At 41.5% G+C, this 18251-nt stretch overlaps 1 protein-coding gene across 1 annotated transcript in view; it reads right to left on the bottom strand.

Annotated features, from left to right (window-relative positions):
• syn3 (synapsin III) overlaps nt 1-18251 on the bottom strand; it is a 141344-nt gene that overhangs the window by 33548 nt on the left and 89545 nt on the right. The gene's annotated exons all lie outside the window — the stretch shown is intronic.

The raw sequence follows: 18251 nt of genomic DNA, 5'->3' as shown, positions 1-18251 counted from the left end.
AACAAGGCCCTAAGTCACTGGCCAGACTCTTCTTCTGTGGTTCCTCGGTGGTGGAACGAGTTCACGAACTCCATTCGATCCGCAGAGTCCCTCTCAATCTTTAAGAAAAGGCTAAAGACCCAGCTCTTTAGTGAACACCTTCTCACCTGTGCAATTGCTAAAAAAAATTTAAAAAAATTCGGACTAGAGCTTACTCTCGCTCTCTCCTGACTAGATCCCTGCTTGTGCTGTATTAAAATCTCATGTCGCTTTGGATAAAAGCGTCTTTCATCATCATCATGCACCGGGCCGGACGACTTTTTCCTCAAACGACTTAATAAGCCGGCTGTAAACACGTTTTCCATCTCAGGAAAGTAGTTCCGTAGCACAGAAAATAGTCCCCGGCGTAATGAAGAATTTGTTCCCGTTTGAATTTGATTTGGTAATAACTACAACAGCCTGACTTTTCATGGTAACAGTTAGTGATTTTTAAAATGTAAACTATGTCTTTGTGAGCTGAATTTAAAGGTTTTTATCTTACAGTTGGAGCCAATGACTTCCGGGTTGACGGCTAAAAACGGAACGTGGGAAGTCAGAAAGTAACGGGAGTAGAGCAAACGCATTGTTGATTTTGTTATTTTTGTAAGAAATGCATTAAAAAACACACCGGCCTTATCCTTTAACAACACACGGCATTACTGCTTACTTCATGTAAAATAGTAATGTTTTTGTGCTGTTGGAACAGGGAATAGCACTCTGTATATCAATATTGTTGCTTTAAAGTAATAATCCACAACTTTTCACATTAAATGTCTGTTTTGCTACTCCTCTACCACCGATTTATACCATACAACTCACTACCTGCTCACATAACTCGCACACAAAACAGATTGGCATTCAAAAAACTATTAAAGGCACACTTGGGGCAGCTGACCATATGACTGGAACCAATTGTATTTGACCAAATCTAATGTATATTGTTAGTACTGATACTATACACCTACGTATCTGATTGTACCATTTTAACTGTATGTTTTATGTTATGTATTGTATGTATTATGTCTTATGTCCTTTTTGTGGACCCCAGGAAGATTAGCGGTCGCCAAGGCGTCAGCTAATGGGGAAATATTTAATAAACAATAAACAATAAACAATACTGCTTCAACCTACTGCCGGTTCATGAAACTTTGACATTTGTTGTTGCTCGTCCTCCATTTCCTCAATTTCTCTGCACTACCTCACACAGATGAAGCGTCTCCCTCCTCCAGGCTGCACACTTCAAAACGCTGAACAGGGGAACGGCAGGGTGGGAAACATACGGTGCTGGGCCCAAAGATGGTTCCTCAATGCTCGTCTCTGAGTTTAAAATTCTGTTGCATGTTTATAAAGCACTTAATGGTTTAGGACCAAAATAAATGTCTGATCTCCTTCGGTGTTATGACCCCTCCAGACCCCTCAGGTCTTCAGGTGCTGGTCTGCTACCTGTTCCAGGGTCAGAACAAAGCATGGAGAAGCAGCTTTTCGTCTTTATGCTCCTCAGGCCTGGAACAAACTTCCAGAACTGATCTGAGGTCTGCCTCCACTTCAATCTTTTAAATCAGGGCTTAAAACTTTTCTGTTCGCCAGGGCTTTTTAAGAAATCTAGGGCAACACTCATCTGCACCGTAATATTTATTTATTTATTTATATCTTTTTTATTTTCTTTTAAATGTGGTTTCAATGCACTTTCCACTTTTCTAATCCTCTTGCACTGTCTTTTCTTTCATCTTTCTATTTCACTTGATTTGAACTGCACTAGTTTACTTTTTAAGTCTTTTATCTTGTGGATCTCGTCTGTACCTTTGCACTTTTTAACTGTAATTTTTTTTACCTTTACTGTATTCTTTATTACTCTGTAAAGCACTTTGAATTGCCTCAGTGTATGAAATGTGCTATACAAATAAAGCTGCCTTGCCTTGCCTCTAGTGTGCAGAACATGTAGTCATCTTTTTTTAATTCTAGGCAATCAAGCAAGCAAACATGGAGTTTAAATCCCTGTGCATTGATCTGATTTGTTATATTTGTGTTATATCTGGAATAAGCCGGCTAAAAGAGTATTCCTATCAAAAATACCTATATAAAATGAAAGAGAGTTCTCTGCAGTATCCAAGTCAACTGCAGTGAGTACGATCCTGAAGTCACAGGTGGTTAATATTACAGATGGTGAACCAATATGATTTAATAACAGAACACAGCCACTACTTCAGTTCAGTCCATTCGTTTTAAGTAAACACAGATTTGCGTGTGTTAAGTAGATGTCCAGACTCTACTAAAGCAGAGCTATTTCAGTCCGGCGGTCGGCCTGTAATAAGGACCTGGACCGGCCGTATTAGCACTAATCAATTCACTAACCTACATTTCGGCTTCAGAGGGAAAGAGGCGGCGAGGCAGACGGCCGAGCAAAAAACCTGCAAAAACAATCAGCCCTGTGCCACATTCCTCCCAGGCTGAAAGGGAAAGAGAGGAAAGAGATGTTTCTTTCCCATTTTCCAGGGACTTCCAGAGGATTAGGTCTTGGAAAAGGCTGAGCAGAGATGAGGTGACTGTTTACAGTTTTGGATTCTCTGTCCCGTGATCCGCGGACCCTGGATCGCTCAGTCGAACGAATAAACCTCAGGATGCTGCTGAAAACATCCATGAGCAACGTGACATGTGACAGTGAGAGGAAACAGGCAGAAAGTTTATGTTTATGAGGTCAAATTTGTTTTTTTGTGATTCTCCTTCTCTTGTTCCCACTAAGGAAATTCTCTTCTCTCTTGCCCCCCTCCACAGGGAGGTCAGAGGTCAGTGAAAAAGACAAGAGGTAAGAGAGGAGGAAGCTAATATTATGAAGCCTAGCGCTCTGCTGCTAACTGAAAAAATACAATCTATCATACTAAGTTATCTAGGTTAGCTAGTTAGCTAGCTGACCTTCAAGTTCAAACTAGCCATACTAGCCTATAGCTAACTAGGTAAGTCAGTTAGCTAGCTGCTGACCTTCAACTTCATGACGGAATGAAAAAAGAAATCATTACCATTTATATTTGTATTGATATTTTGACCAGAGTTCCTTCTTTGCTGTTCAAGTTTGCCACTTAGCTAACTTGCGCTCTGATTCTTTGGCTCCGCCCACTGAGGTTTAACTCAACCAATCAGATTATTTCTGCCTCCAGAGCAGCTCTGCCAAAGAGAAATGTCTGTAGAACTAAAACTTAAATTTGTGACCCTGACCTCTGACCTCTGACCTCCCTGTGGAGGGGGGCAAGAGAGAAGAGAATTTCCTCAGTGGGAACATGTAACAGGCCGGTGGGCTGAGCAGAGGAGAACATGAGCTGAGACTCCCACAGCTCCTGGTTAACCGACCGTCACTCTTTGATAACAAGTCAGATCGTGCATGAAGGCAAAATCCTTCATTCCGAGAACCTGTTATGTCAACAACGACACAAGAGGAGAATCATATTTCTGCAGAACATCCCCTCTGTTTGTGAGAGAAATGCTGATCACACCATAGACGTTTATCCTCCTCTATCCTGCATTAATGCTGCAGGTAAATCTTTCTTCAATGTTCCACAGCTGAACCAAAGTATGTCTGTTTTTTTTGGTAATAGTATACTGTATCACACAACTCTTATGTCTTTCACCCAGCCAGATACCAGACCATTCCATGAAAAGAAAAAATAATTTTAATTTTCCAAACAATTATCAACATCTTCCAAACACAACTCTTGGTGTTGGAGCCAAACTGCAAAGCAAGCCTGCAGTAAAACGTCATAATCTGAATGGGTGTTTGCTTTGACAATATGTTAATGAGAAGGTGGGTGAACAAAACATTTCAAAAGTCAGCTGTCTTTCAGGCTGTGAAGTCTGAAGCTGACAGCAGATGAAGTGTGTTTCCTGTCGCTCAGACTACATTTACAGTCAGCTGCACTCTGGGAAATATTCTCTGGCTTGACAACGTTTCATGCCACATGATGGAGAAAATTACAGCCTGCCACCGCATGAACGAAACGCCACAAACTTCGTATAAAAACTCAACATACAATCCTGAGCAGAGAGGAGAGGCAGAGGTCTTTGCTCAAACAATGAAGTCTGTTGTGCTTCACCTGTGAGCCTCTCGGTCCACACCCAGCAGGCCTTACACAGCTTCATACTCTCCCCAGAGCTAATACACTGTGAAAGCCCAAAGCTCAGCCAGGGCCAAAGTCTAAAATGGTCTAATGGGTTTATACGTTTAGAGGCTGGAGACAAATTAAAGCAGGGGAGTGGAGCAGGTGCGGACGCAGCGTGGTGCATTCTGAATCTCTACATTCAGGAACCGCAGGACGCTCAAAACTCACAGGGGAAACTTAGGAGACATGAAGAAATGTCTCCGATAAGACGCAGTGAAAGCAGAGAAGAAGAGTCAGCAACTTTGTGCCGGCGGAGGAAGGGAAGCGTTCTGCAGAGCGCAAACCACCGCTGGCTTCAATTAAGACATGGCACACAGGGGCGAGGCGAGGAGAGAGAGAGAGAGAGAGAGAGAGAGAGAGAGAGAGAGAGAGAGAGAGGAGGAACATCAAGGAGGGAAATGTTTTGGAACAGCTGGATGTGGCAAACCAGCCGCTATTTATACCAGCAGCAGCAGCAGCAGCAGCAGCAGTGGAGCTGGGTGGAACTGAGCAACGTTACTTTACCAGTGAGGAGTATAATGAGTGAATATTTTAACTTCAGTCATTATATTACAGTTGGCAATCATAAGAAATTAGTTGTTTCTTTTGTTATCACTCCTTCTAAATATCAAATTGACGCTGAATTAATCCAAAACTACTGTGTATCCCACCTGCATCACAATTAGCTATCTTAGCAAACTAAGCTAGCTTAGGTAAGAAATGGTAGAAAAATACTTTATCTGGGTGTAAGTATTCTCATTATTAACAGCAAAATAATGACCTTTAGACATTGGACATCAGGCAGGAACAGCAGATTTTAGTTTTAGTTCTGCAAACATTTCTCAAAGGCAGAAATAATCTCATTGGTTGAGTTAAACTTCAGTGGGCGGAGCCACAAAAACAGTTTTGAAGTGTAAGTTAGCTAACTAGCAAACTTGGAAACAAAGCAACTCTGGTCAAATTATAAGTGAAAAAAAAAAGTCAATAACTTCTTTTTTCATTCATCAGAAGGACTATCTTACCTAGCTAGCTATAGGCTAGTATGGCTAGTTTGAACTTGAAGCTCAGCTAGCTAACTAGCTAACCTAGATAACTTAGTATGATAGATTGTATTTTTTCAGTTAGCAGCAGAGCGCTAGGCTTCATAATATTAGCTTCCTCCTCTCTTACCTCTTGTCTTTTTCACTGAGCTTCAGTCTAATGTTACTTAGCCAGAAAAACTGTGGTTCTTTGGCTCCGCCCACTGAGGTTTAACTCAACCAATCAGATTATTTCTGCCTCAACAAACCCCAACCCAGGACCCAGGCTGTGGGCTCCAGACTCACAGCTGGTCTGAGGTTCAGTTCACCTGAACACTCTGCTGAACACAGTGGAGGAAACAGTGAGTCTGTCTCCTCAGGTTTTTCCCCAGCTGAGGGGAAAAAAAGACTGATATATGGATTTATTGACATATCGGGCTGATATTGACCTTTCAATGAAATTGGATATCAGCCCGTCATTGTTGTCCACCACCAATATGACAGAGGTGAGGAACTGATTTTCCCCAACAGGACAGGAGAGTCCGGCTGTAAAACCTGCAATGAAACCTGCCTAACCCTAAAATAATTCCATTAATCTGGGTTTTAATGGAGAGTTTTAGTGTCCCATGATGATTTAAATGCTGTTTCGGAGGCTTTTCCACCCTGATGAGAAGACAAATCTGAGGGAAACACTGAATACTTGTGATATTTTGGATTTTATGGAATGAAAATGATAAATTTTAAAGATACTGAATATCGGCACATCCTATTGGATCTCTGCAGCTTCAATCCAAAAATATCAGTATTGGTATCAGCATTCAAAAACCCATTTTGTTCAAACCTTATTACAAACAGAGGAGGGATTGGGCTTTGGCACTCAAGATAAAACTGACTTTCATTAATATGAGGCACAGACAGTTGCGCAAGCTCAACAAAGTTACTTATTTCTAATTAAAATTCAAATTGTAATCACTTTCATGAGAAGAAGGAGCCGATACAGTGCCAGGCTGTAAGAGGCTTAGAGGAGCTGAGGTGACTGGGATCAGGGGGAGAGTTCAGCCCCCACACTTTAACAAAGGCTTTGTTATTGTAACTTATCTAAACACCATTATGAATTTCTTAACAGCTAAAAAAACTAATTTCATAACGCGGCTGTGTGTTTCCCATGCTGTGAATAAATGTTTGTGTGGAGTCTCCAGTCTGGGTGCGGGGGGGGGATTCCAGCCGTAAAAAATAGATGTGGGATGAGTCGCCTCCTAAGGCGGTTTGTCCGGTGAACCGCGGTCAGCGCCGGGCCACAAGCCCACACCCTCCGGTCTGAGGCGGGCAGCGCTGAGAGGGGGAGCCTCCAAAATAAGACTTTTTAAAGGACCAATCCACCCAAAAGCTGTCAGAAAAACAGCTATTGGTGATGTACGTTGCGTTCCTGGATCCATTCAGTAGTATTTTTACAGTGGAGTTTGATATGAGAAAATGTTTCAGGATGTAAAACCTCAGAGGTAAACGTCAGGTTTTGGTGTCAGTCCCTCAGGATCAAAGAGCGAGGGCTTCTTTCTAGAGCCGCCATTTTGCACCGAGAGACGTTCGACAGTCATACAGGGAGAGATCCATCGGAGAAGAGGAGAGAGACCAATTTCTCCACCCACAGGAGCAGGAGAGAGACCAGAATGCACTGCAGCAGAGAGACAGGTCGGGGGGTTTGAGTGAAGGGGAAGAAAGATCAGAAAGACGAAGAACCAACAGCTGAATGATCGCACTTTCAAGCTGTTTCTATGACCACCTTTGATTGAGAGCAACAAGTTCACGGCCCTTCTCTGGAGGTTGTTGAAAGGCATTCTGGGAAACGTAGTAAATCACTAACTGCAGTAGGAGTAGACGAGGCAGGTTGAGGGAAAGTTGGTTCACCAGAAAAGTAAATTCCAACACTTCATCACTAAATAACTCCTGAAATGAGCTGAACATCACAAACTGATATCTAACAATGTCCCAATATCAAAGAGAAATACATAATTAATTTTCAAATTTAAGACACTTATAATATACCCTAGGGCTGCAACTAACGATTAGTGTCATTATTGATGAATCTATTGATTATTTTTTAGATTAATCGATTAATCATTCAGTCTATAAAATGTCAAAAATAATGACAGACGTCCATCACAAGTTCCCAGAGTCCAAAGTGAGAAAAGCAGCAAATCTTTGCTTTTGTGAAGCTGCAACCAGCAAATGTTTGGTATTTTTACTGATGAATTACTAAAACGACTAATCAGTTATCAAAATTAGAATTTTCTGTTGCTCGACTAATCATTTCAGCACTAATATAGCCTTTTTGTATGGTGGCCCTGAGGGTCAAAACACAACATTTCACAAAACACAACGACATGAACACGTGAAATGTTGTTGTGTTTTATGAAATGTTGTGTTTTATGAAATGTTGTTATATTTTGTGAAATGTCGTTGTTTTATGAAATGTTGTTGTGTTTTGTGAAATGTTGTTGTTTTATGAAATGTTGTTATATTTTGTGAAATGTCGTTTTATGAAATGTTGTTGTGTTTTATGAAATGTTGTTGTGTTTTATGAAATGTTGTGTTTTATGAAATGTTATATTTTGTGAAATGTCGTTTTGTGAAATGTCGTTGTGTTTTGACCCTCAGGGCCACCGTACTTTTTATTGTGTTTTCTACCGCAAAAACATCCTACTTCAGTTGACATCTTCAGTGCTAAGCGGTCATTGCTGTGATGTTTTGTTCTTCCCAGAGATCTAGTATATTTCAATAATCAATTATACCATTAAAACAAAACTCTTCCCTGAGCAAAGGTCTTAAGATCTGTCATAACTTTCATTATACCCTATAATCTGCTTCAGTTTCCAGCCAGACATCATGTTGTAAGTGTAGGTCTCAGATTCCTCAGATGGTTTTGGAATGAAACTCATCTGCTGCTCACGGCACAAAGGGTTAAAGCCAGTGACAGTGACAGGGGGGGATTCCAGCAGTATGACATCATCTCTAAATTTAACCCCGCGGAGACCCTCCACCCCGATGTGATGTCATCTTCCTGTGGGCCCGACGCCCCCTCGACCTCTGACCTGCCGGTGAGTCACTGCCCCCCTCCCCCCTCCCCTCCCTCCCACACCTTCCCTCCACTGCTCAGGCTTCTGGGAAACGCTGTTGTTTTACAGTTAGAGGAAGAAACACTGGTGCAGTTTACAGTGCAGATGGACTTGAGGCAGATTAATGTGACTAGAATTTATAACCTCCTCCTCTCCTCTCCTTGTCTCCTCTCCTCTCCCCTCTCCTCTCCTCTACTTGTCTCCTCTCCCCTCTCCTCTCCTCTTCTCCTCTCCTCCTCTCCTGTACTTGTCTCCTCTCCTCTCTCCTCTCCTTTCCTTGTCTCCTCTCCTCTCCTTTCCTTGTCTCCTCTCCTCTCCTTGTCTCCTCTCCTCCTCCTCTCCTCTCTCCTGTCCATGTCTACTCTTCTCCTCCTCTCCTCTCCTCTCCTCTCTCCTCTCCTGTCCTTGTCTCCTCCTCTCCTCTCCTCGTCTCCTCTCCTCTATCCTCTCCTCTAATGTCTCCTCTCCCCTCTCCTCCTCTCTTCTCCTCTCCTCTCTTCTCCTCTCCTCTCCTCCATGGTGGGACACACAAACACACAAACTGCTCTCCAGTTATAGCAGTGTGATACTTAGAGAGCGATAACACACCGGTCAAAGGGAAGCAAACTAAGTACACACACTTCACACTTGACGTCCTTTCCTCAAAACAGATTATCCATGAGATAGATGATTGTTTTGGTGTTTAGTCTCCATGTCTTCTGTAGGCAAACATGGAAACAGAGTCTGGCATCAGGTTTGTAAAGACAGACCTGCTGTCTGTTGATATTAAAGTGGTCATTTGTTTTTGTTTTATTCAGTCTCACTGTGGTGTTTCTGTTCTGCTCTTCCCACAGATCACCTGTCAATCATACAGTGTGGGCGGAGCTTGGATTTTCTGTTGATGCAGTTTGAGTTTCTCTTCTCTCTGTCTGTTCTATCGCCGCTGAAATACGTTTATTTACATGAAAATGTCACCGATTATTTAAAAGGAACAGCCAACTTAAATATGTAATTCCTCATTAAAATGTATTTTTTTGGTGTAAAAACCAACATGAAAATGAGAATCTGAAGTGGTTTCTCCGCTGAGAAAAGCCAATCAGCTGATTTCTCCGTTTTGCTGCGGATTAAAAACGACTTTCACACGTCAGAGCGAAATCCAATCAGAAGTCGACCTCTCTCTCTCTTTCACTCTCTCTCTTTCACTCTGTCTGTCTCTCTCTCTCTCTCTCTCTGTGCTTCTCTCTCTCTCTATCTCTCTTTGTGTCTCTCTCTCTCTCTTTGTGTCTGTCTCTCTCTTGTTCTTTCTCTGTCTTTCTGTCTGTCTCTCTTTTGCTCTTTCTCTCACTCTCTCTGTGTCTGTCTCTCTCTCTCTCTCTCTCTCCCTCACACACACACAAACACACACACACACACACTCAACTCAAATCTGCTTTATTGGCAGGACAGAAAGGATCTTTGTTGCCAAAGCATTTGCACAGGATGAAGTCGAATAAATAACGGATAATGAACAATTCTACAGATTCTACACATATCAACAATAGCATGTAAAAGTAATTAAACACATTCTCTCTCTCTCTCTCTCCCTCCCTCTCTCTCTCTCTCTCCAGTGTAGAGTGAAGCTCGCTCACCCAGCAGCTCTCTGAACTGTTTCACTATAGAAAAGTAGCAGCAGCCAAAAGCTCCATTTTATTACAGTCACTGAATGAAACTAAATAAGAAAATGAACACTTCTAACTGGACGGAGCGTCCCTTTAACATGACGACCTGGACTGGACTGTGTGCAGGAGGCGGTCAACAGGAAAGCTCTCTGTGACCAAACCAAACAGATTTTTTCCTGTGCTCAGCATCACCCCCCCCCCCTCCCCCTCTCAGGCTTCCCTCAACCTTAAGGAATTCCTCTGAGTTATTTCCATGCTGTCATGTGCCACTGCTGCTCATGGCGAGGCCCGCTGTCTCTTTGTCTCATGCCGTAATACAACATAGTCATTTTGTGGGGTTTTCTGACCGCGCACACACACACACACACACACACACACACACACACACACACACCAAATATGTCCACCAGCGGAGCGGAGAGCGCTCTGCGGTGGCGTTTGGCCCGGCTGAGGAGGAAGTTACTGACCGTTCATCATATTTTATTGCAGAGGCAGAAGGGGGGGGGGGGGGTCCCATTGTGAGCAGGACCACAGGTCAGGGCCGGGTTTGTGTTTCCCTCTCTGATGTCTTAACTCAACTTCACATGACAGGCGGACTGGACTGGAAAAGACAGTTTGGAAAGGAGGACTGGCTAGGAAAATGATAGGAGAGATCTGTATATATATTTGCCAGAAATGTGACCAAGTCAACTTTGCAAGTCCCAAGTCAGTCTCAAGTCTTGAGGCACAAGTTTCAAGTCAAGTCCGAAGTCTAAATGTAGATTATCAAGTCAAGTCCAAGTCATTAATGTCAAGTCTCAAGTCTAAATGTAGAACAGCAAGTCAAGTCAGAACAAATCAAGAGTCCAGTATCAATTTAATATCTTAAAGAAAACTAAATATCTAGGACTTTTCAATGCAATATTGTTTTAATAGGATAAAAACTTGGTAAGAGCATCATGAGTTTGATTTCTATAATCAGTTTCAACTTCAATAAATTCAATCATTCCATACAAATTCAGAAAACAGAATTTAAATTCAGTCGTCTGCTGGAACAAATCTCATCACTTTCAATCTAAGTCATTTACACAAACACAAGATCTCAAGTCAAGACTTTAGAAACCTTTTCAAGTCATCAGAGTACAAGTCAGCGATGATAACTAAGGGCGTCTCATGCCATGTAACTCCAAACTCTACGAACCAGTCATCCCTTAAAATCCCCTTACAATTACATTAATTCACCTCTTAATTCATGCAAAATCACCTTAAAATGAGTTAAGGTAGTTATTAATGGAGGAGATCCCATCAAAACCTCCTTAAACTCCTTCTTAATGTTTGACTGCTTAGTTTCTAATTTAATGTAAAATTCAGGGAGACAGGAACTTTCCATTAATAACTCATTAATAACCTGTAAACCTGCACTAAAGGCATGAAAAATCCCTTAATTTCTAGTGCCTCTGTGAATCAAGTCATGAATAAATCCCTTAAAAACCCATGATACTAACCTTACTTTATTACAGCTGTTATTTTTAGAAATTAAGGACATTTCAGGGATAAAATGAAGGGGTTTAGCTTTTTAGTTTCATCGTTTATTCAGGCTGACCGGAGGGTTTGTTTGGTCAGGAAGGAGAAACTCTGATTCAAAATGACACACCGACCCTCGACTGTCTCACTGGAGTGTTTGTGATGCAGCGTCTGCTCAGTGCGGGTGATGAGGCTGCGTTCAACAGCCAGCGTGTTCTGATCGGTTTCTCTGGGCTCTGCAGCGTTTCCTCCTTCAGTTCAGCCGGTTTGTCCAGGTGAGAACGATGACCTTTGACCTCTGGTGGCACCAAATAACAACCAGCGAGAGTCTCAGTCCTCTAACAAGAGAACTAAAGGAAACCGCCCCGAAACGCAAGGGATTATGGGTAGAAGGAGATGGATGCAGTTTCTTCATGGAAAGCCTAGCAGAACAAAATGAAGTCTGGACTGATGATGCTCATATTCAGCTGTTTCTTCATGTGTTCTGAATTGGTATGAACACCACAGAAGAAGAGAGTTTTTTTTCGAAAACAAGGGTGGTAGTGAACATTTGCGTGAAACAGTGGTGTAAATATCGGTCTTTTCCACTCACTGTGACATCGTTTGGCTTCAGGAGACTTGGATCATGCTGCAGGAGCTGGATGGAGGAACTTTATGGATATTATTTTGTTCTTTTTGGAACTCTAAAGATCGGTCCCCATAGACTTCAGTTGTTTTGGAGAAGATGTGCTGGCAGCCTCCCTGTGTGTGGAATTTAATGGAATTCAGTTCTGTCTCCTGTCATTCCAACTCAATTCACTTTCTGTTTCCTTACAGCTGGGAGACTTTCACACTGCAACAGGTGGGGACTCGAGTCACATGACTTGGACTGGAGTCCCAGTTTGAACTACTTGAGATTTGACTTGATGCATGAAGAGAAGACTTGAGGCTGGACTTGACTTGGGTTCTGGTGACTTGGGACTTGACTCTGACTTGTACTCTGATGACTTGAAAAGGTTTCTAAAGTCTTGACTTGAGATCTTGTGTTTGTGTAAATGACTTAGATTGAAAGTGATGAGATTTGTTCCAGCAGACGACTGAATTTAAATTCTGTTTTCTGAATTTGTATGGAATGATTGAATTTATTGAAGTTGAAACTGATTATAGAAATCAAACTCATGATGCTCTTACCAAGTTTTTATCCTATTAAAACCATATTGCATTGAAAAGTCCTAGATATTTAGTTTTCTTTAAGATATTAACTTGATAATCTACATTTAGACTTGACTCGAGACTTGAGACTGACTCGAGCAGACCTCTGATAACAAACTTCACCTGTGTTTCAGCTGGCATGAAGGTGGAGCAGATAATGACAGAATAAAATTTTTTGTGTGAACTATTCCTTTACAGAACGCTCTCTCAGACATTACAGCTGTAATCAGAGCAGATTTACTCTTGACTGCAGGTTTTTCCTCGCTGACGTCCATCGCAAAAACCACAAGCTCCAGATTCTCTTTAAGACCGGAGAGCCGAGGTGAACCGTATTCTCAAGTCGGAAACTTCCATCTCCTGTTTTCCCCGCGGGAACCTGAACGCAGCACTTCACTCCTCTGACGTGAAAATAACTAATTTTTCCATATCTGCAATGGCATTTTGACTTGTCAGAATGATAATTCAAGATATCTCTAAAATAAGATCTGTCTAGTCAAAATTACTTAAGATAATTACTTAAGATATCCATAACTTGTAGATTTTTGTTTGTAGATCTTAAAGGACTTCTGACTAGTAAGAACTCCAATTTGAGATATCTCCACTTTAGTTTTGACTAGTCATCCAGTTCAAGATATGTACAAGTGTATTTTGACTAGCCGTGTCTTACTTCCAGATATCAAAATAGATAATTTAGATATCTTTAATCATGAGGAATTAAAGATATCTTTAATTGAAATTATGACTAGTCAGAACTAAAGTGAAGATATCTTGAATTTGAGTCATGACTCAGCATATTTTCAATGGAGATATCTGGAATTCACATCTCAGACAGTCAAAACAGAATTGTAGATATCTTTAATTGGAGATATCATACAACTTAAATGGCAAAAAATAACTTCATCATAACGTAATCTGACTAGTCAAACTGTAATTACAGATATCTTAAAGTAGCATTTTAACTAGTCATCAATGAATGACAGATATGTGTAATGTTTGCCCCGGTCCGTCTGTCCCGCCTCAGCAGAGCAGCACGTGGGCCGTCCTGCGCCGGGTGACTCAGGTTTGGTCCGTCTCCCGCGGCGACCGTCTCTCCCGGCGACGATGTCTTTTCTTCTCGCCTCTTCCTGCTGCGTGTCTCCAGTGGGATGGAAGGTATTTCCTCTGAGTCACCGCTCCGCTCGCCTTTGTCATCAGAACCTCGCCGGCCTGAAACACGCCGCCGCACAATGAGCCGCCCGCTGCCCCCCCCCCCCCCCCCCCCCCCTCCCCCCCCCCCTCCCCCCCCCCCTCCCCCCGGCAACAGGCCGTCTCTACACTCGGTACTTTTGGAGATGAAGTGCACTTTGCTCTGCATTATGCTTACAGTACGTTGGCCTACTTTGGCGACATCATTTCCACAGGGTCCTGCCTTTCTTTTTTCTTTTTTTTTTTTTTTTTCCCGTGGATCGGGTCACGGTGACAAGCTGTGACAGACACTCAACCAGAACAGCCTGGAGACTCGCTTCCTTTTTATCTTGTCCCATTTCTGACAGAGGGGTTTAAGTAGAGCAGTTACACACAGCTTGGTGTGAAACAGGGAGCCGGGTTAGGCTTCACAAAATCAAGTATAGCCTGAAAAACTGTAAAAATAAATTTAATAGAACTTGGTCACCCTTTCTAAAATACTAGCCAGTCTGGATACCTCCTGGACATAGCTTAACCATCTTGAAAATTGAGTATTAATTGTGTATTTAAGATTTTTATTTATTCATGGGCAAGTGGGAGGGCGGAGTTGGGAGATTTTAATCTATTTTCTTCGATGTTTCTGTATAAGAATTGATATATTCCGTTTTCATTTGAACTTGCTAAATACAGAAATGTATTATGCTCCCACCTGTTTACATTTTTTTTTTTTGAAATAATAATAATAGTCTCTCTCCTCTTCTCTGATGGATCTCTCCCTGTATGATTGTTGAACGTCTCTCGGTGCAAAATGGCGGCTCTAGAAAGAAGAAGCCCTCGCTCTTTGATTCTGAGGGACTGACACCAAATCCTGACGTTTACCGCTGAGGTTTTACATCCTGAAACATTTTCTCATATCAAACTCCACTGGAGCTGCTGGAAACATCTGGAGGTGACGTCACCTCGCCTACGATTGGCCGGTTATCCACCAGGAAGAAAAACACAACAAACTACTGTATGGAGGCAGAGATGAAAAGTTCATCACCAGTAGCTGTTTTTTTTTTTTTAACAGTTTTGAAATGTTTTAGGGTTTTTTTTTTTCCTGTAAATGAGGCTGTGATCCATCAGTCTGCTTCATACCTTCTGTCTGATTCATGCTCTTATCACTGAGGATGGAACAGAGGAATGCAGCCTGTTTCCCTATCAGCACAGAAAACATGTAATAACTCACCAACTGGATCATTCCAGAAGCAGAATCAGTGACTAACACATTTTTATAGACTTGCTTTTATGTGATGTTGTCTTTTTTTATCATGTTTTATCTTAATCTTATCTTAATTTGATCTCACTTTCATTTATTTAATCCCTACTGTTTATTTTGGGTTTCATTTTACGGTTATCCCACTAGTTTACTGAACGTTGCTCTTCTCCGCCTCCGTCCTCCTCTCTGAATCTAATCCCTGTTTATTATCGTTTCATTGCTTTTTAAATTCATTTTGAGTATCCTGCTTTTATTCTGACTGTCAACCCTGTTAAACGTGCTATTAAAAAATAAAGTTACTGTTATTATTATTGTTTCTTTCGTTCTGTGAGTCGGACTCTCTCTGTTTTCACGAGCCTCGTTCTGACGCACGAGACGCACAGATGTAACTCGACCTTTCACACTCGACCAGCCACCCGCTGACTGCAGGATGCCACAAACCTGTTGGTTCAGACTTCAGGTTGGAAGCTGAAACAACACCTGACCCTCTGTCTTCAGCAGCCGCTCAGCTGACCGGTTTCCTCCGGCCGTCTGTCGCTGTGAGCTTCATGATGCTCCTTTTCCACAGCTCCGTTCTTATCTGCTGGACAGCGACCGGAAGTTCCCCTGATGTACCTGAACGCACCGCTGAACAAACACCGGCTGATTTCATGTGAGGTAACAGTGTAACAATGTAACAGTGTAACAGTGTAACAATGTAACAGTGACAGGATGAAAATACGATGAGTCACGAATTCTTGATGAGCGTTTGAGTCACGAACAACGAGGAGCGGAAACTGTGCATCGTCATGACAACGCTCAGGTTCAGCTGCTGCTCCTAAACACTGTGGATCCACTGTGTTCATCATTAGCTGAACTTTATCTTTCTATATATAGAGAGAAAAAAACATTGTTTATAAGATTGTTTTTGAGAGTTAATTTCTTTGTCGTATTATCTGTAAGTTGATGTGTGTTTAACTGCTGCTGTCTTGGCCAGCTCTCTTGCAAAAAGAGATTTTTAAATCTCAATGAGACTTTACCTGGTTAAGAAGGTTAAATAAATAAAAAAAACAAAAAGTAAGAGATAAAAAAATTGTGATTTAAAAGAAGCAGTCAGTAAAAGTGTTACAAACTGGCCAACAAATGACTATCCTTTAAAACGATCCTTTAAAAAACAACATTTGTTTCTATTCTTCGCAATGAAACATTTTATAGAAGGAGTCACTTTTTTCAAATGTTGAACATCTCATTTTGAAATAAAACTCCTCACTTTCAAATCACAAGTTTGAACATTTGAGCACTTACAAGCTTATCAACACCATGCAGAGGTGGGGACTTGAGTCACATGACTTGGGCTCGAGTCACAGTTTGAATCGCTTAAGACTTGACTTGACTTGGGTTCTGGTGACTTGGGACTTGACTCTGACTTGTACTCTGATGACTTGAAAAGGTTTCTAAAGTCTTGACTTGAGATCTTGTGTTTGTGTAAATGACTTAGATTGAAAGTGATGAGATTTGTTCCAGCAGACGACTGAATTTAAATTCTGTTTTCTGAATTTGTATGGAATGATTGAATTTATTGAAGTTGAAACTGATTATAGAAATCAAACTCATGATGCTCTTACCAAGTTTTTATCCTATTAAAACCATATTGCATTGAAAAGTCCTAGATATTTAGTTTTCTTTAAGATATTAAATTGATACTCGAACTCTTGATTTGTTCTGACTTGACTTGCTGTTCTACATTTAGACTTGAGACTTGACTTTAATGACATGGACTCGACTTGGACTTGACTTGGTAATCTACATTTAGACTTGGGACTTGTGCCTCAAGACTTTAGACTGACTTGGTAAAGCACACAGGAAGCCTCCCATCTGGCCTGTGCTGTGGGACTGGCAGGTGCTCTGAACACTGAGGAAAGTGTTCATGGAGGAGCGTTAAGGGTCAGAGTTCTCTGACCTGATTATTCCTGTCTTGGTTATATAACTGTTGGTTGCGTCAAGCCTCAACTTAACTCTCCTCCGCCTCTCAGATAAGCCTCTGCAGCGATAACACCGCTCCGCTCCGCTCGGCTCCACCAACACTTTCAGAAAAAAGAGGAGAAAAGAAGGTTTGGGCTTAATTGGATAATTTGACTGACTATGACCTGCAAGAAACTGGAGGGAGCAAATCTTTGGACTGAATGAGGCTCCCAGCGTCTTTATTCAGATTTATTTTTCATTGAGGCTCTTTTTTCCTCCATGCTGAACTCATGGAAGCTGCCATGAAACACAAAAAACACAAAATCAGCAGCATCTGACAGGGAACTTTGACCCTTAACGCCCCTCCATGGACAGTTTTCATCAGAGTTTAGAGAGAAACTGTCTGATTACAAACATGTTTGGTGCTGCAGACTGACGGGAAACAAGAATTCACCTCTGAGCCCAAAATAAAAAAAAAAAGGGAGGAGGAAATCTAATTTAGACAAAATAGACGAACCGGCTGCATCCTGTGATTAATACTGAATTAAGAGAAAGAGAGAGGGAGAGAGAGAGAGAGCGAGTGAGAGAGAGAGAGAGAGAGATAGAGATAGAGAGACAGAGAGATAGAGAGAGAGTGTGAGAGAGAGAGAGAGAGGGAGAGAGTGAGAGAGCGAGTGAGAGAGAGAGAGAGATAGAGATAGAGAGACAGAGAGATAGAGAGAGAGTGTGAGAGAGAGAGAACATGATAATGGAACAATGAGACAGAAAATAAAAAAAAGTGTTTTTATCAAAATAAATACATTTCCCTTTTTATATGCATACTTTCATATACCATTTTCAGAAGTATATGTAATTTTATTCTTTAATTTTATTTATTTATTGATTAATATCAATCTTTATATATAATCTTTATATTTTTTTATATGCATACTTTTGAAACATATCACTCACCATAATCTGAAATATATGTGATTTATTTTTTTTATTTTTTTACCATTATTATTATTTCAGTATGGGAAAATAAAGCCAACCGGGGTAAAGTTCCAGTAAGTACAAATACATTTTCTGGCCCATTTGATATATTTTTGATATGCATACTTCTGCATCATGTCACTCATCATACTCTGCAGCACATGTGATTTATTTGTCGTCAGTATGGGAAAATAAGGGCACGCGGGGTAAAGTTCCAGTATGTCATCTCGTCTTGTTATTCTTCATGGCATCACATCACCGGCCGCTGATTGGCCGGCCGGTCCGTGATCTGCGGCGGCGGAGAGGGG

Source organism: Centroberyx affinis, unplaced genomic scaffold, assembly GCF_046629955.1.
Source record: "Centroberyx affinis isolate AG114_WGS23_722 - 3 ecotype Tasmania unplaced genomic scaffold, CSIRO-AGI_Caff_v1 ptg000319l_1, whole genome shotgun sequence".
Classification (NCBI taxonomy): Eukaryota; Metazoa; Chordata; class Actinopteri; order Beryciformes; family Berycidae; genus Centroberyx; species Centroberyx affinis.
The sequence above is the reverse complement of the archived record's forward strand: the minus strand, read 5'-3'. Positions and strand labels throughout refer to the sequence as shown.